Genomic DNA, 27,829 nt, shown 5'->3' on the forward strand with positions numbered 1-27,829 from the left:
ACACAAGGTAAAAGAGATTCGATTCTCTTACCAAAAAGGGACCACCGAGAAAGAGCGTTCGCATAACAGAGTAATAACGACACCCGTCGTTTACCTGTTTGCTAACCTGCAGCTCGCTCGACCGAGTCACTCGTCGATAAGACTTTTGACATCGGAACAGTTCCTGTTACGCCCTTCCTCTGACCCATCCTTTCTACGGGCCTGGACGTAACACTGTGATATTTGGGATTTGAGAGAAAGACTGTTCTGTCCACTAAACCAATAATTGTACCCTTTTTTTATTGGAGTGGGTGCTGTGAGAAATAGTTTAGATATTTTCCTGAATATGTGGGTTTGTGATACCAGTCAAATATTAAAATATTGTTTTCAGTCATGAATGTTAAGTCAAGAAAATTAATTCTATTATCCTTCTCTATTTCTGTAGTAAATTGTAATCTGTCATGTTGAGAATTAAAACTATTAAGTGTGTAATGTATCGAGTCAGAGGGTACAGCCATGATTATGTCATCAACAAATCTAAAATAAAACTGGGGATTGAAATATAACGTGTTCAAAGCTTTTGTCTCTAAGTCTTGCATATTTATGTCAGCTATAATGGGTGATAATGGTGAGCCCATGGGAGTTCCGAATGTTTGTCTATATGTGACTTTATTAAATGTAAAATACGTACAGTTTAAGATCATCCTGATCCCATTTAAAAACTCTGCTTCGGTAAAGTCACAGTTATTGCTTAAAAATTGCCATCTATTTGAAATGCTGTCAAGCGTCAGATTTAAAGGAATATTAGTGAAAAGTGAAACCACATCTAACGACATAAATTTCATATCCTCATCTATGTGGGTGTTATTCAACCTATTAACAATGTCATAGCTATTCTTCACAAAACTAGGAGGCTTCGGAAAATTATTAACCATGAGCTTATGTAAAAAAATGGCTAACGAGTGTAGTGGGCTGTTTATGGAAAATACTATTAGTCTGTATGGTGTGTTTGGTTTATGGATTTTTGGCAACCCATAAGCCCGTGATAATGTGTCATCTGTGAATAATAGGGATTTATATGTGGCATTGGAGATGTATCGGCAGTTCTTCCATCTAACTAATAGTTCCTTAAGATTAGAGATTAATTTATTTGTCGGATCTTTCTTCACTGTTGTGTATGTCGTTTTGTCTGTAAGTAAAGTTTCTACTTTGTTGATATAATCATTTTTGTCGAGGACTACTGTCACGTTTCCTTTATCAGCTCTAGTAAGAATTACATTGTTATTGTTTTTCAGAAATTGTATTGTAGCAGAATGTGTATTAATTAACCAATCATCTGCTTCATTTTTTGGGTATGTGTGAGAAGGAATAGTTTTTATGATGTCTCTAGAAGAACCTCTTATGTGTAATCTCTCATCTGTAGGAAGTTTGTTAATGCTATTCTCTACATTTTTTATAAGCTCAATCGTTAATGACGTTTTATTGGAAGAAGGAAGACTAAAATTACCTCCCAGCTGTAGAAAACATTGGATATTGTGAGGTATAGGTGTTCCTGAAAGATTGATAAACCATCTATCTCTAATCTTATTTAAATCAGGGTGTATATTTTCATAAATTGCGGATTCAATGTGGACTTTCGTGGTATTATTTGTCAGAGTATTGTTTTGAGTCTTATTATGCGAAGAAAGGATATACCCGGTTCGAGTTTTTTGACAAACATTGGTGACTTTGTGGTTATAATAACAAAAATAGCGTATGGGTTTAATAATGTCATTAGTCCTCTGTTTTGTCAACATAAACTTAAACTTATTATCAAATCTTTTTGTTTCTTTTTTAAAATATGAAAATAACGGTCGACTCTGTTTATTGAAAAAATTATTACAAATATGTAGTGGTAAGGCCTCATATATTTTCACTGATATATGGAAGATATTATCATATATGACCGAACTCCACAGTACACGAGTCAACAATTTGGTCACCAACCGTCACTAATATTGTTAAAGAGTGAGTGAACTTCATAACAGTTTTTGAACAGTGATCATCAATACATAATTTAATTAATTATATTAAAAACATCACCCATTCTTATAGATATCAACGAACATTGATATTCACACACAATATTATCAGGTCAGTGGTTTCTTTTATTGTTGACTATGTTCGTCTGTAATAAACATCTATCGGAGTAGGTTCACACAACTAAGACAATAGCGTTTTACATTTATACTCATAACACATTAGTAAATATTCTCGTTTTAATTTAAAAATTTTTATATTTGTGATTTAATTTTTGCGCTGATGAAGACTCAAAGATTGAGCTCGAAACGTACGCATCCAAATAATTATATTATTGAATTGTAAATTCTTGTTAACATTTGTCGGTTTAATATCTTCGTATGAGTAGAGTTACGTAAATGCGATATAAAGATTCTCTTAACATTTGTAATTTTTGATATGAGGATTGATTTGCGTTATGATAATGCGATATAGAACACCGCTAATAGTAATTTTATTATTGAAGATTATGCGACATATGTAATAATTATTATCATTTTTGATATTATCTATAATATACCTTATTATTGTGTTTTAATTACTATATGAATGTTTAATTAAGACCTAACTCGTTTAACACGACTTAATTTTTGCTCTCTATTGCCGTTTTTAATTTATTTAATAATTTAAAAAGTTAAAAAGTTAATAACTTTTAACCTAATTTAGTTAATTTTAAATGCCATAAACTTTAAACTTTACACTAGTTAATTTTAACTTAACTTATTAACTTTTCTTTATATCAGTTAATAAATAATTTATTAATATCAAAGTCATATGAAAATTGATGATCGTAATATATAAAAAAAATATATATATATACAGGGTGTCCCAGAACAACCTTCCGTCCGTAAAATGACGTATTCCTGACACAATTTTAAGACAATTTTTCCTTTACCAAAATTTGATTTGAAGCTTAGTTTTTGAGTTATAAGCAAAAATAGTTAGCAAATCACACGTCGAGTACAGAAGGCAGATAGGAACAGCGCGGCACACCGCGAGCGCGGGCGCAGCTGACCTTTCGACGAGTGATTACCGCCGCATGAGTCGCTAACTATTTTATCTTATAACATAAAATTATGCTTTAAATAAAATTTTGGTAAAGAAGAAAATGTCTTATAATTACGTCAGGAATAAGTGTTCCTTAAAACGGAAGGTTGTTCTGGGACACCCTGTATATATATATTAAAGCTATTTTATTTGTTTATATGTCGATTTGTTATTAGATAAAGAATTATTAGAGTGTTTGGGAAAGAAATAAATTAAGGACTTTAGAAGAACTCTATTTAAAATTCTAATTAATAATATATAAAAAAAAATAAAAAATAATAAAAAGATAGTCTTTTATAATTTATAAGAGAAATATATTTTCTACTTTTTTATATATCTTTTTATTATAGCCTAAATTAAAATATCAATTAAAAGATTAATTATGCAAAAAATGTAGTTTTATATAATTAACGTTAACTTTTAACTTTAATTTTTAACTTTTAACTAAGTTAGTTTTTGTTTTTAACTTTAAATGTTAACTTATTTAATTTATTGCCAATTAACTTTCAACTTAACTTAGTTAAAAAAAAATTAACTTTCCCAACCCTGTGTATATTCCACTGAGAGTTGTCGAGCGATGCCTCCTTCCTCCAAGAATTTCTTAAAGTTATTGGACAAGTATTCTTTTCCATTATCCGTACGCAATTTTTTTATGTGTCGTCCTGTTTGATTTTCTACTCTTCTTTTATATTTCCTGAAAGCTTGAAAGACATCAGATCGTTTGCGAAGCATAACTGTTTCAGTATATCTTGAGAAGTCATCAATAAATGTAACGAAATATCTTGATCCGCCCAATGATTCTACATTTATCGGGCCACAGATGTCAGAGTGCACCAAATTCAGTACCCCGATTTCTCTACTTTTTGATGACTTAAATGGCTGGGTATGTATTTCGTTCTGATCACAGATTTTGCATTGAAATTTGTCTGCTTTCGTTGTGAAATTAATGCCTTTAACTATTTCCTTTACTTTTAAGCTTTTTAGATCTGAAATATTTAAGTGTCCATACCTTTGATGCCATCGAGCTATTGAATCATCGCTGGATATCACGGGTATTCATTGCATGGTTATTTATTTCGTCAACTACGTAGAGTTGATTTCTCTTCGTTGCTGTTAAAACTGTAGATCCGTCCCTTCGTTTTATCATTGCACGATATTTATCGAACACCACTGTGTATCCATTGTCCGTGATTGTGGAGACCGACATCAGGTTATTTCATAATGCTGGAACAAACATTGTATCTTTTAATTTTACATTATTTTTTGAACCGCGATTTTTCACCTCCAGGTTAATTTCCCCGACACTTGATGAGTCTATGCAATGTTCTGCAGCCGTATATACTTTCGATCGTTGTGTATCATCTAACACTGTGAATTTTTGACTGTCATTGCACATATGACGCGTCGCTCCACTATCGAGAAACCAGTCGCTAGGCTTTGTCACTTCGGTATTACACACTATTGCAGTTATCGCATCATTTTTGTTAGTTTCACCGCGTTTTATTTTTGTCCGACAGTCACCGCTTTTATGTTCTATTTTGCCGCAATTAAAACATTTTCCGGTGAATTTCTTCGAATTATATTTTGGATTTTTATCTGTTGGATTTACGCGTTTATGTTTATCATGTGTTCGAGAAATTAATGCGTCGTTCTGTCTTTTTTCGGGATCGTTTCTTCGTTTTGACGCGCTTCTTCTTCTAGTAACTTAACCTTTAACCCTCTTGCGGCTCTATTTAATGACAGAAATTGTATCAAAATGGTTAAATTTTTCCTGCGAAGAAAAATATTTACTTTCAGGTGATATAATAGGTTTTGATGGTGCTATTACGTCCAGACTCGAAAAAAAAAAAAAAAAAAAAGAAAAGAAAGAGATAATGAAAGGACAGAACTTACCCTTATCGAAACGCGTAAAACCTTAACGCTCTCGACTCGAACGAACTGTACAAGGCCGGACCTGGTCAAAGACCTCGAGGGTCTCTTTTACTAGGTCAGTAGGCCGTTCGTTTGGTGGTCCCTTTTTGGTAAAGGAAGTTAATCCCTGTTACGCGGGACGGGACCTTGTGCGATCTGGGAGTCAGGGAATATGTTAGAAAGGATTAATAAATTTGATTAGACTTTTTAATATTTTAAATTTTTAGTCATTTATTAAGTAAAAATCAAATATATATATATGTATAAGATTCAAAAAATTGGCATTTTAATTAAATTAATTAATCTTATTAATTACTTAAGTGTGTGTGTGTGTGTGTTGTGTGTGTTCGCGGGTATTACATTAGTTCGAGGGACATCAGTCAGGTAAATTGGAAATGGAAAAATAAAAGGACTTGTTACCTGACTGGTATTTATACAATAGTATTTAAATTCTAAGGGAAGGGGCAGGAAAAGAATTATGCTTCCTTGAAAGTAATCGTGGAAGGAGGGAATTTCTTCCAGAGAGCCTCTATCGGAACGGCGAGGGGATATCTAAGACCGGGGAGGAACCATGAGATAACGGATCCCGACGGGTTGGTTGCAAGGATGGAGTACAATGTTGTCAAATCAACAGGACCAGGCCCGATTGTATACGAGCCTTTTGGGAGGGGATGTCGGATCCTTGGGAGATTATTTATTAAATATTGGATAGGATCTTGAGGCGGAGGACGAGGAGGTTGTTGGTGTTTAGAATTTTCAACGTGACTCGCGTTTTCTCTCTCGAGGTCTACGACGACCTCGGCAATGTCACGAAGGGCTTCCCAAATTTATCCGATTCCTCTTGAGAATCAGGTGAATTGCGGGGGGGAAGATGGGGATGAATCTCCCAGGACGATGGTAGAGGTTGGTGAGGGTGGACGCGGAGGAGGTTCGGAAGTAGAGCGAGTTTTGTTAGAAGGCCCCGGTAAATTGAGAGACGATGGGGAGGGTTGCTTGTGCGAGGATGATACTACTGGATGTGAAAGGGGAGGAGGGTCGATGGGGATGCGAGGAAAAGGGTCAGAGGGGTGAGAGGGGTGATTTCAGCTCTCTTGAATGAGGAAGGGCGGGTAGGACTCTGCGTGTGCGTGTGATGATTGTTCGCGGAAAATTTGACCCTTTAATTCGATCTTAAGATTAGAAATATTGTTCTTAGAATTATAATTTGCTGTCGCCTGAGTTAAAACTCTTCGGGCACGTCGGTTCTTACGGTTGCGGAGACGTTTCGCTTTAGCCTTTAGGCGTTTCGGATGAACGGGCTCCACTATAAACCCACGCAAATGTTTCAGAAAACTTATCGTTTATTTTCGGCGAGACAGTTCTAATTAGTACAATTTATAATGTTCTTAATATAATTTAAGTCAGGAAATTATATTATTTAAAATGCATAATATAGAGAGGAGAGAGGAGGGAAAAGGAGAAAGAAATGGAGAGAAAAGAAGGAAAGAAAGGAAATAAATAAAAAATAAAAAAAAGGAATAGCACAAAAAGAAAGAGGTAATGAGTAAATTGTAATAAATAATTAAAGGACCAGAGGAAAAATGGAATTCAGGAGAAATTTGCTTCCGTAGAGAAAATTGAAGGAATTTGCAGGTTCGACCTAATTATATTTCGTACCAGTACTCGAGATACCGGTTCCGCGAAATACACAGGTACTTGCAGAGAAAATAAAAAGAATTTGCAAGTTCGACCTAGTTATATTCTGTACCAGTACACGAGATACCGGTTCCGCAAAATACACAGGTACTTGCAGAGAAATTAAAAGGAATTTGCAAGTTCGACCTAGTTATATTCTGTACCAGTACGCGAGATACCGGTTCCGCGAAATACACAGGTACTTGCAGAGAAAATAAAAGGAATTTGCAAGTTCGACCTAGTTATATTCCGTACCAGTACACGAGATACCGGTTCCGCGAAATACACAGGTACTTGCAGAGAAAATTGAAAGGCTACGTGAAAATGAAGAGGACGGGAAATAAACATAAACAACGAAAAGGGGAGTTAATTATAATGACAAAGGTAAAATGAGAAGTATCTGGTCAAATAGTAATAATAAAATGAAGAACAACAAAAATAAAGAACCGTCTCACTATAATTACTATAACCGAATTTTAAATGGGGGAGGTGAAATTAACAGAATAGGTTATTTGGTCGGTACTCACTACTTATTGCGTACGTTGGTTTTAAAAGGACCTCGGCAGTGGATTTAGCGGCGTCGGGTTGAATTTCACAGATGCCTCTGGTTAGCGATAGAATTTTTCGTGTTGAATGGCACAATCACTTACAATGTTCAACACTCTTTATTGTTTTAAACTTTTAATTCGCACGCAATCACTTACAATGTTTGACGTCTTTTATTGTTTAAATTTTTAATTCGCACTACACAGAGAGTCTGTGTTAAATATTAAGCAAACCACTCGTCGCGGAATCGGAAGTATTAATATTCGAACTTGTTAACACCCGAAGGGTTAAACGTTGAGATCGAGGATTGATTCCGCGTCTCGAAGCCGAGGTAGAAGAAAATAGTTTGTACCGTACGAGTAATAGTGATGGAGATGATGATGAATATACTGATACTGATTCTGATACCGAAAAGAACTGAAAAAACTGATGTCGCGGCGCATTGCTTCCGCATTATATACTAGAATTCGTACCTCCTCTCCATTGGACAATTGGACGAATTAGAATTTTAATTAACGCCCCCTTATGCTTAGGGGGTATTTCTTTCGACTTCGAGTCTCAAAAATTTCTTCTCTATTGGTTCAAGAGATTTTTCCATTTGGCCAATGAGGAGTTTGGTACCGTCAGAGTCGCTTATCGCTATTTAGAAATTTATAATAAACAGCTGTCACTTTAAGTGGTCCGTCAGGCGAACTCTCTTATCAAATGCTTCTTAAGTTTTCGTCGCCGTTTCAAATTTATGATTGCAGTTCTAAACAACTGCCTCGAGTTACGGCGACTCTGTTTTATTTAAAATTCTTTTGGAGTTTAGAGAGCCGTTCAAGTGTTTATACTTTATTCGAGTTCTAAGACTTCTTTGGTTGTCTTATTTAGAGTTGGTCTCGCCTTACGGAGGTTTGTTAAAAATTTTATTATCCACGTAACGTAATATTCGTGGAGTGCGACTAAAGTGACAGCTCGCACGGTTTGATATTTCCCGTAGAGAGTTCTTAGAATCATTATCTCTGATTGTTTATAGATTCCTCTCGAAAAGAAAGAATCGTGAAGTGTACCGGACGTAACAGTGCTAATTTTAAATTTGTGATTAAAACTACAAAAATTCAAAATGGCGGACTTAAAAGTAATAAATCTTAAAATACGTGTCTATTTGCGTGAAACTCAGTTTCGGTAGATTTCTATAAATTTTTGAGAATGATTACTATCTATTCGGCCAATAAATAAATAAATTGAATTATATGTTCGCGAAAATAATAATATTTATTGTTCTAAATTACATCGTAGTAAACAGTATAGCGTGGAGTCTGTTGGAAGTGAGATGTCTCTTCTAATAAGAAAGCGTTTTAACAATGCAATGAACACACAAGTAAGTTTTAGAGGGGAATAAAAAAATTAAAAAATGGTAATTAATTGATTATTTTCGAGATTTTAACTTCATATAATAACGTCAACGTAATTTTAATATTTTTATAGAATTTGCAACTTTGTGCATCCAAATACGTACAGATCGTTGTTGGTGAATAATTGTAATTTCTCGCCCTCAACCGAAGAAAGAATAGTTACTTACTAATAACTTGCGATGTTGGAAAAATATTGTAATTCTTGCGTAGGAATTGACGTTGCTCAGACAATTGACTGTTAAATTTATAGTTTTATAATTTTTTGATGACAAAAAGAAAATGATCCACATGCTTTCTGACATTACTTGTTAAATTATTTTATTTATCGCTACACCATTTTGAATTTTGCAGCAACAAATTTTGCCACAAATTTAAAATTAAATACTCAAAAACTTCCAAAATATCATTCTTAGTTAATATATGTAACTAATAACTGCTTTTTTACATTTTTTTGTACCTTTCAAAAATTCATATTTTTTCACAATTTTTAGATGAGCACAACTTTGCAAATAGTAATTTTTATCATTAGTATAACTAATTACTAAAAAGTACAATTCTTTAGCTTTATTTTGCACCTTGGTTTATGTTCCTACGATGTCTGGTTCTTAAGTTATGAAAGAAAATGTTACCCCGAGTCTGACTCGGGGTTAACCGTTTGGGCACAGTCCGCTTACCCCGAATCAGATTTGGGTTAAACCGCAGGGGGATTAAGCTGTCGATATTCGGAATTTCGTCGCAAGACTCTATCGCTATACTAAAATTTTCGAAATCATCAGGTAACGAAGATAGCAACATTATTGACAGGAGATCGTCCAATATCTTGATTCCGGCTTCGGTTAACTGACTTTGTTAATAAAATTATTTATGTACGCGTTCATAATAATTTCTGAGTTTTTTCTCATTCGATATAACTGTTTATAGAGCGTGGCTTTTCTCACCGGTCCTTTGGATTCATGAACATGCTTGAGTTCGGTCCACGCGTCTCCCGATGTTTCGGCTCTTTTTACATGGTTTAACTGTCCACGCGACACGCTTAATACTATTAATGCAAGTGTTTTCTGGTCTTTCACTGCCCACATCGCTGCATTTTTGTCAGTTTTTATTATGGTGCCATTAACGTAGCCCCACAAATCATTGCAAACTAACACGCTTCGCATTTGTATTTTCCACGATTCGAAATTTTCTTCAATCAGTTTTTCGATCGTTTGTATCCCATGTGCTGCCGCGGCCATGTCGGATTTTGTCCTTTTTCTTTTATACAATACAGAAATGAAATGTTTAAGCAAGACTTGGGCCCATAACCTGTTGGAAATTCAGGCGAATAGTGGGCAATAACTGCACAAAGTGGTGTATACTATTTAATACTAGAAAACTGGTTTGTATACACAAAAAGAGTGTTTAGATGCAGAAACTTGCGTAACGCACGTGTACCTTACAGAGATAAAAGCACGATAAAAGCAAAAGTATATGAAAAAGATAAGATGTGAAGCAAACAAAAAATATGCGCATAAACGCCACTAGCGCCATCATGCTAATGCATGTAGCACTCAATCTACGATTCTATCTCCAACACACTTGTTGTGCCTCCGTGAGGGGCACGGGATTGAGATCGTTGGGAAACGTATTGCTTCCGGTGCCGGGATCGGGTGTTCCGGGCGGAAGCGACAGTGTATCGCTGTCCGGAGTATTCGCTCCGGGTGAGGTGGCGGATGGCTGTCGCACCGTCGAACGGGTCGTGGCCGTGCCGCCGGAGCAGCTTCTCCATTGGCGGTGGTGTCTTGGCATAAGAAAAATTATGGATTCCTTGGAGTATGAGGAGCTGGTGACGCGAGGGCTTCTCTTCACGGCTGAGGAGCTGGAGAAAAAGTTCCATTGAGGTGATTTCTTCCGGTGAGTAAAATTTTGGTAACGATTTTGTGAGTCGCTATTTTTCTTGTGGGGTTCTTCTCTCTCTCTCTCTTTTGCACCGTTTTTTATTGTTCTATAAACAGTTTTAATTTATTCGTGTGCATACATGTTGTTGTCCGTCCCTTTTTGACTGTGTAGTTAACGTCGGAATTTTTTTCGATTATGACGTACGGTCCGGTTCACAGCGCTTCTAATTTTTTCGAGCGTCCGCGTCGTAACATCTCGTCGTATATTAGTACTTTGTCTCCGACTTTGAATTTTTTTTCTTTCGCGTTTTTATCATATTATCGTTTTGCTTTTTCCTTTTCTTTTTTAAAATTTTCCTTTGCAATTTGGTTTGTAGCTCGTAATCGTTCTCGTAATTCCAGTGCGTAATCATCGTAACTATATGTTAATTTCGGCGGTTTCGTTAGTACCATTGGTAGTTCCGCTTGATGACCGTAAAGTAATTTGAAGGGTGTGTACCCCGTCGCCGTGTGCGGTGTAGTATTGTATGTGAATATCGCGTAAGGGATCCATTCGTTTCAGTCGGTCTGATCGTTATTAATATAATGTCGTAAATATTCGGCTAACGTTCAATGCGATCTCTCTAACGCGCCGTTGCTTTGCGGGTGATACGCGGTCGTTTGTATTTTCTCGATCTTTAGTAATTTACAAGTATTTTTAAATATCTTGCTTAAAAAGTTCGTGCCTTGGTCCGTTAGCACTTTATCCGGTAGTCCGTGTTCCAGGATTATTTTTGTTACGAATTTTTTGCTTACGGTGTTCGCGTCTTGCGTAGCTATCGGAATTGCTTTGCTAAATTTTGTGAGGCTGTCTTGGAATGTCAATAAATATTTGTTTCCGTTGGTTGTAACCGTTAATGGCCCGACAATATTTAGCGCGCATTTTTCGAACGGTCGTTTCGGTGTATCGCTAATAACGAGAGGCATTTTAATTTTTCGCGAAAGTTTATTTTTCTGGCATGACTCGCATTTTTTAATATAATTTTCAACGTCTCGCGTTAATCCTGGCCAGTTATATTTTAATTGGATTCGCTTTATTGTTCGTTCAATTCCTTGATGCCTTCCGGTTGGTGCATCCTAGTATTCGAATATTATTTGTTGTTTCTTTTCCGTGTATGCCTTGGCTCTATCGCTATCGCTGTCTTCTTTTATTCCGTTGTCTCTGTTTTCTTCGTTCGCGATGGCTAGTACTTCTCGTTCTCTCCTTGTCTCGCTTGTTTCGCGCATCACGTTGCGGCTTAGAGCGTCGGCGTTCGCGTTTGCTCATCCGGCCTTGTGTATGATCTCGTAGTCATACTCCTATAATTTTAATCATCACCGAATCAATCATGATCCGGGATCGTTAATGTTAAATAACCATATTAAGGGTTTATAGTCGGTTATTATTTTAAATTTTGTTCTGTAAACATACGGCCTGAAATGTTTTACGGCCCATACAATCGCTAATAATTCTTTCTCGGTCGTGTTATAATTTTGCTCGGCGCGATTTAATACACGGCTTGCGTACGCTATGGGACGGTCATTCCCCACCGGTCTTTGCGATAACACGGCTCCGATTGCATAGTCGGACGCGTCGGTTGTTATTATAAATTCTTGTGAGAAATCTGAGTATCTCAGTACCAGGGCGGTTATTAATTTTTCCTTTAGTATGTTGAACGCATTTTCTTATTCGTTTGTCCACGCAAACTTTTCCGCTTTTTTCGTTAATTTTGTTAACGGTTTAGCTATTTTTGAGAAATCTTTGATAAACTTTCTATAATATCCGGTTAAACCGATAAATGATTGGACGTTCTTGATTTTCCGCGGTGTCGGAAAATTCTTTACTGTCGTTAATTTTGACGGGTCCGGGGATATCTCGTTTTCTGAAATAATGTGACCTAAGTACATTACTTCCTTTCTCATAAATTCGCATTTTTCCGGCTGTAATTTTAGATTTGTTTCTCGCAACTTTCTCAATTTTTCTTCTAATTGTTTATTATGGTTTGCTAGGCTCGATCCGTAAATTACTATATCGTTGAGATATACTAAGCATTTGAGCCCTTGTAATCCGGTCAAAACGGAATTCATTAGACGTTGGAATGTCGCGGGCGCATTTTTTAACCCGAAGAGGCCTATGCAGGTGATGCCAAATTATTTTAACGTGTTATTGCCAAAAGAGACTCGTACAAAGAAAGAAACATGTGACTGTTATATAGATATATAGATATATAACAGTCACATGTTTCTTTCTTTGCACGAGTCTCTTTTGGCAACAACACGTTAAAATAATTTGGCATCACCTGCATAGGCCTCTTAAAAAGATTTTTTTCGGCATCAAGCAGCGTGAGATAACAAGTTCTACATATTGCTAATGGGAATTGTTCATTATTAACGTCATAATCAGAATTTATGAATTTTTTAATTAAATTTTACGTAACATTATTTACAAGAAATTTTTCTGGCTTAATTTTCCCAAACTTAATTTTTTAACCGCATGAAGCACATACTTTTTTTCTATTTTCACCATGAGTACATTTATCCCGAGGCATTTTTATCAATGACAGGTTTGTGTAGTTTTCCAGAGTAGTAAAATTTTGCTAGTCCCCGTCTGCTTTATATCTTTCAAAAGTAGCAACTTCTCTTGTGATTCTCTTGCTATTCGCGCCACCTATCGGCGCATCGAAAGTACTATATGAGCACGAAATTTCAAACAATTAATTTATAATATTTTGTTTAATATTATTTTGTCCTAATACGATGCAGACAAAAATTTGCTTTGCTCAAGTTACGGATAACATAAAAATTACATAAAAATCGAATATTTCATAAAGGGGAGCAGCTAGGATTTCGTGCTTTTCGAATTTAATCTATAGATATGCTAGAGACTTTCTGTGAAACTCATTTTTGGATCCATTTTTGTCAAACTTTTTTCACCTTCAGGACCACTGTGAATTGTTTGGCTTCGCGGTTTCAAAGTAATTTTATTAAATGGGTGCAATTTTAAAACAGCGTTTCCTATTTTTAATTCCGCTCGTTGGTAATCGCAAGAGATTGAATGTTGTCAAAGGAAATCGATTCCTAAGATACTTTCGTGTTCGATCGGGAAATCGTCTTTCACCACATATATTGCATGTCGAATTGTTTGATCTCCTATCTTAATTGTTGCGTACATTTTCCCGATGGTATGTATCCTGTGTCCGGTTACTCCGGTGAGAGCGATTTTATTTTCATAGACAGGTGTGTCGTTTTTTAAATGTTTTAATTTAATTAGCGAGATGGTCGATCCTGAATCATATAACATTCGCGCGTGTCGGCGTTTAGCCTCCCGCACGGATAAATTAATTAGTAGTAGTTCGGTCTTTAGCCGCGTACGTGTCGTATCTTTAATGTGTGTGACGCGGTAATCAGAGGCCGGCCGCGGCGTCTTTTGTCGCGCCTCCTCTCGTTCTTCCTCGCTGCTATTGAGAACGGACATGATGACGTCAGCTGACCAATATGGCGGAACTGAGCCAGCTCGTAAACGCGTGGAACATATGTGTGCTCACTCAGTTTTGTCCAGTTTTGAAACCATAAATCAGTGTAGTGAAAGTGAATAATGTTTTTAATATTGTTAGAAATTTGCCGATATGCAGAGTCAACTTTGTTATCTCGGAATATCGTGGATGGAGAGAAATTATTATAAGTTGGACATCTCGTATTTTGTGGTCGTTTACCACAAGGCAAAAAAGAAACAATACAATTAATTGCAAGATGTTTGCAAACATCCAGCTTAAAAAGCGGAATCCCTCAAAATTGAAAGAAGTATCACAACAAATGGAGAAATTGTTAAAATGCGTTGCTCCTGCAAAACAGGAAACAGCGGACGATGTAAACATGTTATCGCAGCACTTATGTTTTGTCAAAGGTATGTATGTTTTTATGTAAGTTGAATCCCATAATTTTTTATAATAATAAGCTGTTGTATGAAATACATATAGTGCAAGTAATGTTTATAGTATACTTGTGACTTTGACAACTAATATTTTTTCTAACCTCAATGAACAGAAGTTTTAAAATATAATCAGTTTAGCGCATATATAACTGTAAATTTGCATGCAATTTAAAAAATTATTCTAAGATGATTAATTAATGCATCATTAAGTTTTTTCTATTATAACGTTTCATTTATTTTTACATTTTAGAGTCGAATTTTCAAAGCTTGACGAGCTGTCATGCACTGATGTCGAATGCTCCTGGGCAAAAAAAAACCAAAGAAGCGTTGCAACAGTATGAACCGATGACTTTACTGGATCACCCTTGCATGCAAAAAATAAAAGCAAATGTGGTTAATGTACCTGAGGAAAAAAGGGAAGGGATTAATAAAAATTGGCTTTTACTCTTATCAAGTGCAATCAAAAAGCATCTGTAAGTTGATATAGAGTTGTTATCATTGTGTACACAATTTTTTTGTCAATTTATTTTTATACATTTGATTATACAGGGTGTCCCCGAATTGCGGCGCGAAGAAACCTCCCAGTTGTTACTTGATACTAGGCGCGCGGCAAGACGTAAACGCAGAACGCACTGTACGTGTCTCTTTAAGTACGCCCTTTGTACGTCCTTTACATGTCCTTTGTAGACCGCTCCGCCTACTGTCTCGCCGCGCGCCTAGTATCAAGTAACAAGTAGGAGGCTTCTTCGTGCCGCGCGCTTATCCTGGCACGTATTGGCCGATCTTTATTAATTTATATCTCATTAATTATTGCGAATTTAGCAAAATGATATAAGATTTTTCTCTTCAGTTTAACACGTTCTATCTACCCACGAGAGTTGATCCGCCAATTCGGGGACACCCTGTATATATTCATGTATGAATGAATTTACTGTATATACATATATGTGAATGAATTTCAATCAATCATGGACTGTACATCTGCAGAATTAACACGTAATTATACACATTTTTACAATTTTTGTAAAATGAACTGTTTACTTTTATAATAGGCTTGTTTTCTATTCCTGCACTGATGAACTCATGCAATAAGTTAGAGTGAGACAATATATACTTGTCTCATTCTAACGTATTGCACCAGTGTGCACTAGTTCATCAGTGCAGGAATAAAAAACAAGCTTAATGATACAATAGAACCGTAATAAATAATTTTTACAAGTCTAATGTTTTTCAGTGGATTATTTTCAATTATTTATGAATATCATGTGCGTAATATTATTTTTTATACATTGCTATTATTTATTTCTTTTCTGTTTAATTAGGTGTGGAAGACATGATGTAATAAAACATGATAACAGTGTCTCCCATGATTGCGTGAATAATATTGATGTAATTATAAACCGGGCAAATACTTCAGAATTAATGAAAAAATTATCAAATTTAGATGTAGGGACCCTTAAAGAGTGCTGTCAAAGCACAACATATAGATTACGTGGAGATTACAGACATATTTGCATAGATAGTACAAAATCACTTGCTACATGGAAAGAAGAGCGTATATTTAGAATCACAAGTTCCAGATGTTATGAGTTGTACACATACACGAATAATAAGAAACCCAACTGGGAAAGGAAAAGTTTAAATTATTTTTATCCAAAAGAGCACTTCAATAAATATGTACGACACGAAATACAAAACGAACCAATTGCTCGTGAAATATATGAAAATCATTTTCAATTGAAAGTGCATCAATGTAGCTTGATAATTTCTAATGATAATCCGTGGTTGGCATGTTCGCTAGATGGTTATTTTGAATGAAAATGAAAATGTATTAAAATTAATTGAAAAAAAATGTCCCTTTCATGAAAAAGATCATAACATTTGCGATATGATTCCAAAGTTAAAATATCTCGATAAAAATTGTACTTTAAAAAAACGTCACATGTACTACGCGCAAGTTCAATTATGTATGGCTATAATGAATATTAAAGTCACTGATTTCATGATTTTTGCACCCTCCGACAATACTTTTTTAGTCATTCCTATTCCATTTGACGAAGAATATGTAACTGATTTAATATATACCTTAAAATGTGTTTATTTTCAGCAAATGCTGCAATTTTGTGTGTTTGAAAAAAATAATAAATGATTCTTGTTTCAAACATTTGTATTTATTTTTTTGTAGTATGTACAAATTGATTTTTACACAAGAAACTTATGGTTAAAAATAGGTGAGGATATGTTTACAAGACCACAAATAATTATAAAAATATCTTCACAAAGAAATACCAAACCAATAGGAAACCTGCCTTTCAATATATTAAATACTTTTAGCCTTTGATTACTGCGTTCAATATGAACTCTCGCTTTTGCTATTTGTTGGCTTAACAGTGCTTCTTCTGCTGATAACTGATTCTTATTTTTTAAAAATGGAGGCCTAACGATTTGAATATCATGTTCTTTGCACTTTGAATCTATAAAAAATCCTCTATCAATCAATTATTTTATCACCTTTTTCTAGCAAACTGAATAAGTTACTTTGTTCAAAAATTGCTTTGTCTGAAAATCGACCTCCATAGCAACGACTTACGAATGAAATTGTTCTAGCTGGTGTAACACCTGTCATGAACTTTAAAGTATAATTTGATTTATAATTGAAGTATGTTATCGCTTGACAGCATACAGATTTAGGTTTTTGCAAAAGTATTTCCGTACAATCTAATATTATGCGAATATCTGGAAATGGAAGGAAACAGTTTGGAATATTTTGAAGGATCTCCTGTTTTGAAGGCCAACGTATACAATCATTGAAACATGCACGTAGTATGTTAATCATGTTTACAAAAATCCTTCGACAAGTTTTTACAGAATAGCAATTAAACAAAGTAACCAAAAAAGCAAATGAAATATTTTGTTTCAATTTAATAAATGTCAACGTTACTTTTTCCTTTACTGATAATTTATTCTTATTGTTAACTTTAAAGTCTCTGAACGATTCATTCTTAGCTTTGTTATACAGTTTTTTGACATTAGTCAATATTACATGAAATATTTCAAAATTAGGAATTCCTGTAACTGTACTTAGTCCGCGATCGCTTTTAATTTGATTGTAGTATGATGTATATAAATCCGTTTGAATATCGATGTCCCTCACTTTAGTTTCCTTCTCATCTGAGATTAGTAATGTCTCATTGTTTCCCGTGCTGTCAACTCCAACCTCATTGATATCAATGGCAACAGTCTCTATATTTATCATTTGTTTTCTTTTCATTTCTTTTTAGCTTCTCGGTTTGCAACTCGATCAGTCCTGGCTTGTGCAGCAATAGAAATCATGTTTTGCATAGGAAGTCGCAGTTTTGGAACAGCAGATTTTTTTAGCTTTGACTTTTTACATTCCACCTCTAATTGTAAGAAAAATTAATACAAACATTTAAAATTTTAATTACATTTTTATATATTTATATAAACTATGTAAACAAAATTGAATAGAAAGTAATTATTTTACTTGATAATATATAGTCGCTAGCATTAAAATGCAAGGAGCAAATTTTCATTCTGCTTGTCACTGCTTTTGTAGTGCGTATAGCCATTATCCAAGCTTTACGCTTATCAATTTTTCTATTGTGCCGAACTTTTTTGTAACTTCTACTGTACACTCTCCTCTTTTTGGAAATTTGTGGAAAGATATTTCTCGATTGTCACAAGCTCGAGATTTACAACCGTACACACAACAGTACTCGCGGTTAGAAATTTTAATTTTTGAAGATATTACTTTCAAATCTAAGATAAATAAGCTCCCTATAAAATCAAGATTGGTGATCGTAGGCAATGGAGAGCTGGTATGTTTGTTAAACAAAAAACTAAAGGATAAAAATATAATTTGAAGAAACCATAATTAAGGTATTTAATAATATAAAGAAAATATTCTAAGTTTTTTTACATATAATATGAGAAATTTAACATTGATTGACAAAAATTACAGTACGTACGTTTCGGCTTTTCAAACCATCTTCAGCGTTAAACATTACAAAGTGATTTGAAAAAGATTTCTCTTATTAACTAAAGTATGTATTGGACAGTACATATTCGTGTTTTTAATCTAATAGTTCAGATCTATTATGGGACGCGTATCGTATTTGTTTTTATTTTTGTTGGGTGTGGTACGCTCACCGTTAATTTTTGAATATTGTGGTCCATTGTTCGTTTGTCGATTTGGGAGTCCACGCTAGGATGTTGGTGCAATTGGGATTATTTCCATGGATTTGTATCTATAAATTTCACCATCCAAACAATCGGTGTAAATGTTGCGTATATGTTGAATCAGTTGATTATTGTAATAATATTTGATGTACATCAAGGACGCGTGTTTCAAGTCAACGATCTTTCTCAAACAATGGATATGAGAAAGAAAAGAACAATTTTTAGAACGTTGATTATAAATTAGTGGTATCATTATGTAACGATCATGTCGAAATGAGAGTGTGAGTCATATTAATAAAATTAAGTGTTATGTGTTAAAATTATAAATAATAATTGAGAATTATGAGTCATTAAATGTCAAAGAGTTAAGATGTAGTCCGTGAGTCTAAACAATTCGCATTAAGTTTGTATTGGTTGTAATAATCTAAATTATTATACATTAAAATAACTTACAATTTTTTAGAGGGTCTCGCCAGAAGTGATGTCAATATAAATAGCTCGTCTTGTCGCCATTATGGTTGACTTGTAAATAGTAGAAAACACGAACAGTTCTAATATATTTGTTTGTTTCTGTGCATGACTTTCAAAGTTTTGCATCTTTTTCAAATCACTTTGTAATGTTTAACGCTGAAGATGGCTTGAAAACAAGCCGAAACGTACGTACTGTAATTTTTGTCAATGTTAAATTTCTCATATTATATGTAAAAAAATTTAGAATGTTTTCTTTATATTATTAAATACCTTAATTATGGTTTCTTCAAATTATATTTTTATCCTTTAGTTTTTTGTTTAACAAACATACCAGCTCTCCATTGCCTACGATCACCAATCTTGATTTTATAGGGAGCTATCTTAGATTTGATTTAATACGCGAGGCTGAAAGATATGTCAATCAATGAACCCATCATTTTTTAACCATATTAGGTCACGTTATGGTTTCCTATCCGTAAGATTTCTTAAGTTTTGGACAAAAATACGAAAGAACATTATTGTTAATAAACTCTATTTGAGATTCCTGCGCAATTGCCATTGTCACCGAGTATTCCCAGCGTACTTAGATAGATTGTTGAATAAATTTGATGTTGCGTTCTATAATTGTGATTCTGTGTATGACTTTAAAAGAATCAAAATCGAATTTCTAAAGAAAATATTAAAACTGCAGATTAACGATATTTACAAAATTATTAACTATAATTATAATCAAATCTACATCGTTACACAACAACTAGTAAAAAACATACCAGAGTGGATCTGTAACTCGTACTTCAACCGACAGAGTGGCCTACTACTGTCATTTTATCAAAGCATAAATAATAGGTTTAACAAAAAGTTCAAATCAATTATTGAGAAAAAACATAATAGTTGTCTTGATATTAAACCTGTTCACACACCCCATAGTAATACGTTTAATAAACTTAACAATCCTAACAACAGCATTCCCCACAACCTGAACACCATCACTTCTAAACATTATCTACACAAGATACCAACGATTTCTCAATTCACATTAAACCGTCCTTATTTGCAAATGCTAAATATGATACATCTAAAGTAAATGACAAATGGTTTATTAACTTATCCTCGACTAACATTCCCGACGATGTGAAAAGTTTTTTACAACTAGGGGATAATTTCAGTTTGCCGATTACTGACAAGACTAAATTAATTACCGAATTTATTACTAATTATGAAAACAACCTGAAAAAACTCCCAACAGATAAACGCACCACTATCCGCAACAGATCAAATAATATTATCAGATCATTATCGTCTTATAGATATCCAGACTTTAAAACCTATAAAAATCTATTACATCTCAGTAACGTCACAAAAAATTTTCTTAAAATAAACCACAATTTAATCATCATCCGCGCAGACAAAGGCAACATCACAGTTGCCCTAGATAAAGACAATTACATTCACAAAGTAGAGGAACTTCTCAATGATGACGAGACTTACGAGATGATAAATAAAGATCCTACCAATAAATTAATCTCAAACTTACATGATATACTATTAAGATGGAAAAAGAATGAATATATAATACAGGCTACTTATAGGTCATTATCCTATAGTGAAGGAACACTTCCTAGAACGTATGGGTTACCTAAGATCCACAAACTCAATTACCCTTTCAGAATTATCGTTTCATCGGTTAATACCCCACTTTACAATATAGCGTCATATTTACAGAAAATTATGATTAAAAGCTTTCCAGTCTCTCACAGTTTCATTAAGAACAGTTTTGAATTAGTCGATAAATTAAAAAACATTAATCTAGATAATGGATATAAACTTATCTCACTTGATGCGACGTCTCTTTTCACTAATATTCCCTTTGAATTAGCCATGGAGAGTGTCTCCAACAGATGGAACTATATCAACGAAGAAACTGAACTACCACTGTCAAAATTTTTAACGGGAGTTAAATTTGTTTTGAATTCCACTTATTTTCACTTTTAACAAAAATTTTTACTGACAAACATTTGGAACTCCCATGGGTTCACCTCTATCTCCCACCATTTCTGATATCGTGATGCAAGATATTGAAAATAAAGCTCTTAACACCATAAATTTCAAAATACCTTTCTATTACAGATACATAGATGATATCATCAGAGCAGTACTGTTTGACCAAATTGATTATACTTTAAACGTTTATAATTCCATAAACCCTAGATTAAAATTCACGATAGAGGTTGAAAATCATAATACCATTAGTTTTCTTGAGATCGCGATTAGTTCATTAAACAATAAACTAGAATTTGATTGGTACCATAAACCCACATTTTCAGGCAGATATTTACACTTCTTATCACTCCACCCAGATTGCCAAAAGAAAGGCACAATATTTGGCTTGGTAGATAGAGCTGTTATGCTTTCACATCCTAAACATCACCATAAGAATATCATTCTAATCATTAACATCTTAATAAACAATGGGTACCCATTAAAATTCATATTTGAAAATATTAACCAACGACTCCTCCATCTAACTAGAAAATTCAAAAACAATACCACAGATTCAAATAACGATAAAGAACGGGCATCATTTTTTACATTACCATATTTACCCGGTATGACTGAGAAGTTGAAGAACATTTTGAAAAATACTAACACTAAATTGGCATATTTCAGCATGAACAAACTAAACTCCATTGTCAAAACACACAAAGATACTATCCCTAAAAATTCCAATACTAACATCATTTATAAAATTAATTGTGGCGACTGTGATGCTTCGTACGTTGGACAGACGAGCAGGAAGTTATCAACAAGAATCAAAGAACACAAAAGAAATATTAACTGCAACATTAATAGTCGGTCTGTCATCACAGAGCATAGACTTAGCCACAATCACGAATTTAACTGGGATGACGTCAAAATCCTTAACAAAGAAACTGTTTATAATAAAAGAATAATCTCTGAAATGCTTCATATAAAAAGAACGCAATAGCATTAATCTGCAAACAGATACGGAATGCCTCCCTGAAATATATAACGATGTTTTAACAATCTACCAAAACTTTGAAAGTCATGCACAGAAACAAACAAATATATTAGAACTGTTCATGTTTTCTACCATTTACAAGTCAACCGTAACGGCGACAAGACGTTAGTTTAAGACGAGCTATTTATATTGACATCACTTCTGGCGAGACCCCCTAAAAAATTGTAAGTTATTTTAATGTATAATAATTTAGATTATTACAACCAATACAAACTTAATGCGAATTGTTTAGACTCACGGACTACATCTTAACTCTTTGACATTTAATGACTCATAATTCTCAATTATTATTTATAATTTTAACACATAACACTTAATTTTATTAATATGACTCACACTCTCATTTCGACATGATCGTTACATAATGATACCACTAATTTATAATCAACGTTCTAAAAATTGTTCTTTTCTTTCTCATATCCATTGTTTGAGAAAGATCGTTGACTTGAAACACGCGTCCTTGATGTACATCAAATATTATTACAATAATCAACTGATTCAACATGTACGCAACATTTACACCGATTGTTTGGATGGTGAAATTTATAGATACAAATCCATGGAAATAATCCCAATTGCACCAACATCCTAGCGTGGACTCCCAAATCGACAAACGAACAATGGACCACAATATTCAAAAATTAACGGTGAGCGTACCACACCCAACAAAAATAAAAACAAATACGATACGCGTCCCATAATAGATCTGAACTATTAGATTAAAAACACGAATATGTACTGTCCAATACATACTTTAGTTAATAAGAGAAATCTTTTTCAAATCACTTTGTAATGTTTAACGCTGAAGATGGTTTGAAAACAAGCCGAAACGTACGTACTGTAATTTTTGTCAATCAATGTTAAATTTCTCATATTATATGTAAAAAAACTTAGAATATTTTCTTTATATTATTAAATACCTTAATTATGGTTTCTTCAAATTATATTTTTATCCTTTAGTTTTTTTGTTTAACAAACAGCTCTCCATTGCCTACGATCACCAATCTTGATATTACTTTCATTTTGTCCCGATAATGTTTTTATAGTCTACACTAATATTCAGACACTCCGAGAGGACTTTTTTATACGCATGTTTTAGGTATTTTTACAATTTTATTGTGAAAACTGAATGAGCATACATATGTTCCACGCGTTTACGAGCCGGCTTAGTTCCGCCATATTGGTCAGCTGACGTCATCATGCCCGTTCCTAATTGCTACTGGCGGAGCTGTCGCGCTTCTTTCTTTGTACATGTGCTATCCTTTTCCCGATGCATTTTCTGCGCGTGCTTGCGTAACGGTTTTATGTGTCGGGAGTGTTTGTCTTTGGTCGCCCATTTAATTTCCAACATTCGTCGCGTTTATATCCGCGTTTTTTGCAATGTGTACAGAATTTATCGATAGTATTTACGCATGGTTTTTCCAGCTTGGGCAATGAGAATCGGTCCGCGTAGCGACTACTGCGACAATCCTTACCGTAGTGTCCGGGTTTCTCGCACTTAAAGCATTAAGCAGCACTTTTATTTTCGCGATTAGAATTTGTCGGCGCGCTGTATCTCTGTCGCGTGCCGCTCGGCCCGATAAGCTTTTCTTCCGAGCTCACGCCGTTGACCGCTTCTTGCAGCGTTGCAAACCTTTGCGACCGTACTAGTAACTTTAAATCGTCCCGATTTGATAATTTGTCAACGCTTGTTTGTATCGTTTGTTGGATAATACTCTTGTGCTCGGGGAGTAAATCTTCTCCCTCTGTCATTGAATCGTATAGTTTCATTGCTAACAGATCGACATGTTGTCCGTAAGCTTTTGCGGTCTCGTTCGGCTTTTGTTTCAGCGTATTAAATTCTATCTGCAAATGTGTCGAGCTCTGTCTGGTTTGATAGCATGCTTCTAACTCGTATTTTAGTTCGGCGAAGGTATTTATTGCGTGTCTCGAAATCCTGTCGCGCCTTGCCTTTTAGTTTAGTATATAAAATTGCCTGTATAAGCGATTCTTCATCGTCGGGATCAATATTCTGCATTGCGTACGTACATGTGTTTAAAAAGTCTTGCATTTTATGTCGCGATATCCCGTCGAATTCCGGTATCATCATTCGTGCTTCCTTGAGCGATATATACCGGAGCGCTCTACTACGGCGGTACCGGATGTCGTGCTCTGTCCTTCTGTAGTTTTCGCTATAGCGTTCGGGTGCTCGAGTTGATGGATCACGCGTTTCTCCGCGGTTTCTTGTCATTGCTCCCTCGAGTTGCTGTTGTCGCATCTCCATTAATTCTAAATTCATTCTCCGGATTTCTCCCATCATGGTGTACATAAGATTACGATCAAAATTTAGGGTGGCAACGTTGGGTCAGTCGCGTCAGGCACGTTCGATTGCGGAGCCTGCCCCTCTTTTAACTCGTCTGATGTTTCTGTACTGTTTCGGATCTCGTTTTCTTTTCTACCTTGTCTCCATGTGGAGGCTCCCACATTAACATCGCGATTTGCGTCGGTCGGGTTTTGGTTACTCATTTTCACGTCTAGTATGAGTTTTCTAATTAAATCGCAAAGGCTCGAGTCATGGGACGTGGTCGACAATACGTTTGTCTCCCTTTCTATGCTGAAGGTGTAATCGATACTCGGTTCGCGCGTTTGATTTTTCGTGGGGTCAGTAACGTCAGTTTCGTTTTGGATTAGGCTCTCGTCGAAACTTGTAAACGGAAATATATGCTCGGTAACTACGTATCTATCTAGCAAGTCGGGTTCGTCGTCGCTCGTATACTCGAATCTCCGACGGATTCTATCACGTTCCTGCGGGGTTGGTGCTACAAACGTGCCCGCGGAAATTTCCCGTAATCACTCGACCGAAGGTCGTTCGCTTTCGCTATGTGCGGACGGGGGAATCGCTACCGGTGTCGGTGTACAATTTTCTTCCGACATTCACGCGGTTTCCACTCGCGAAAAAAAGAATAAAATATAATGTTTTTGGACTTACATTAATACAAGGACTTGCATGTTCGCTCGCTCGGTTATTTGGCGTTGACTCGGGGTCGCAGGTCGTTGTCCGGCATTGCGTTGCGTTGTCCGTGGATGTGCGGTGCTGCGTTACGTTGTCCGTCGGTGATATGCCTCCCGACGGTGACGTGCTGTCCGTGTGTCGTAGGTCGTGGTGCCTGCCAGCGCTCCTACTTCGGTATCAGCTGCTTGCCGTGACTCTTGTCGTCCGTTGTGCGCGTATGTTTTGTGTGATTAGATGCTCACACGTGAATACCTTTTTATTTTCTTCTTGTGCTCTTTCACGCTTATGTTTATCCGCTTTTAATTTTATTGGCTCTTCCTGATATAATTTTTACACTATATCACACTTGGAAAAAATATATTTATATTTTCTCCCCTTTTTTTGTGTTGTTATAGCGGCTGATTCACTTCAAGGGTCCTCCAGATCTCTGGGTGGCTATCCCACTACTGCCACCAGGTTATGTTGTGCCTCCGTGAAGGGCACGGGATTGAGATCGTTGCCGATCGGGATCCGGAGATGATTTTGAAGGAGTATTGTTGAAGGAGGAATATTGAGAATAAATCCGGCGTTTTAGTCTATTTGTTGTTGCATTTTATTGCACTGTTGCCCTCCTGATTTACAGAGATTATAATAACTATGCGTCTTATGTACCAGGTCACTCGCGAGAGCGATAGGTGTCTTTTCGATCGTTAATTACTGCCCGCGTTTTTAGGCGGTATGTCACTTTTTATCTCCTCCGGTTCTGGACGGATTTCGGAGAGGGTCGCTTAGCGACACGACCGAATATGGTCGTGTTATACGATCACAAGTGGCGTGATCGGGGTGAGAGTTAAGGAAGTTCGAAGTCCGAATTCCTTCCTCGCACCTTTTTGCAATTCGACAGAACCGAGATTTCCGGTCTTCTGCGCTTTCGCTCTGCCCTGACCTTGGCGCGTGTCTCTGCTGTCAGCAGCGCATTCTTATCGCGGTGCGTTCTGTTCGCTCGCTTCTAATGATTAAATTCTTATACCGTATTTATTAACCTATAATATATATCTGTGTCTAGCCTCTCGGGCTATGACACACTCAAAAAATATATCATGCATTATAAATACATTACTAATGAACGGATACCCATTAAAACTCATTTTTGATACCATTAATGTTTGCTTAAAATACTTGCTTCATAAAAGAAATAGCCTTAATAACAATATTTGTAAACAGGAAAAAAATTCTTCTTTTTTCACGATTCCATTTTTACCCCATTTAACGGATAAATTCAATAATATTTAAAATACGTTAAAGACACCGGCACCATAGTCTCTTATTTAAGTCTCAACAAACTCAACAAACATATTAAAGTACATAAGGATTAAGCTACCAAAGTATTCTAATACCTACGTGGTGTATAAAATTAAATGTAATGATTGTGACGCATCTTATGTGGGACAGACCTCTAGGAAACTTAATACTAGAATTAAGGAACACAGACAACATATTAATCGGAACACTAACACAAAATCCGTCATAACTGACCATAGGATCAATTTAAACCACGATTTTAACTGGAACGAGACCAAAATCTTAGACATAGAACCTCATTATAATAAGCGACTGGTTTCTGAAATGCATATTAAAAAACAGTACAACAGCCTCAATTTGCAGACGGATACCGAATATCTACCCGACATCTATAATAACATTATAAAGAAACTCTCTGCCCCGCCACGCCGTTACTAACAGGTATAAATAGCGTGCGTACAGTTGAACAGCAACATTTGTTTGCCGGTTTTTAGCATTGTTGTACTACCAGGACTACGGTCACTCATACTTTATATAAGTTATTCAGTATGTAAGTTGAGTTAATTTTAAATTATTTTATTTTAATTCAATTTCATTAATTTATTACATTATCATATTCTAATGCTTTTTTATTTATTTTTAATTATACTCAATTTTATTAATTTATTAATTTTTAATATTTAAAATTCTGACTTTTGAATTTCGAGTTTTAACTTGTAAATGACTGTTGCTATCCTACTTAAATTTTATATCACATATTTAAATTAGCGCTTAGTTTTACGGAATTCCAACTTTTTCAGACTTGTACATCTATTAATTTAATTTGGTACGTCCATTCTTTACTGTACTATTTCAAGATGCTTACTGCACGTTGTCATAATATTATACACCGCGCACCGTCGGAATAAGAAGGAGAATTTTGATACTCAGTTTTTATCATTATTTAAAAACTTTTTATACCTTTGACTACTCTGCGTAAAAAATTTTGACTATGTATTTTATTTATTATTGCGTCTACTTTCCGCTTATTCTTTGCGCTGAAGAGGGCCTGAAAAATCAAGCCGAAACGTTCGTATTAATTTAACCTATTATTGTTCATTAATACTGTACTTCTAATATTTGATTTTAAAGATTTCCGTTGCGCCCGTTTATTTATTATACCGAATCTATATATTGCTCATTGATGTAACAATAAATTATTTAATTATTTATTTCAAATAATTAATTAGTTATTTCAAATTTACATTGTTTTATTCGGCTCTTTCACGCCTCTAGTATTAAGTTATTATTTATATTATAATAATAAAATTGACTTTAAATGTTTCGTAGACAAAGTTTTTGCAAAGATTATTTTTATGTGCAACAGCATATAATGTGTATCCATAAAAAACATTAATATATTTTTTGTGC

At 35.0% G+C, this 27,829-nt stretch overlaps 1 pseudogene; it reads left to right on the forward strand.

Annotated features, from left to right (window-relative positions):
• Positions 1–14,008: 14,008 nt before the first annotated feature.
• Positions 14,009–17,761, forward strand: LOC140671971 (uncharacterized; annotated as a pseudogene).
• Positions 17,762–27,829: the final 10,068 nt, after the last annotated feature.

Source organism: Anoplolepis gracilipes, chromosome 12, assembly GCF_047496725.1.
Source record: "Anoplolepis gracilipes chromosome 12, ASM4749672v1, whole genome shotgun sequence".
Lineage (NCBI taxonomy): Eukaryota > Metazoa > Arthropoda > Insecta > Hymenoptera > Formicidae > Anoplolepis > Anoplolepis gracilipes.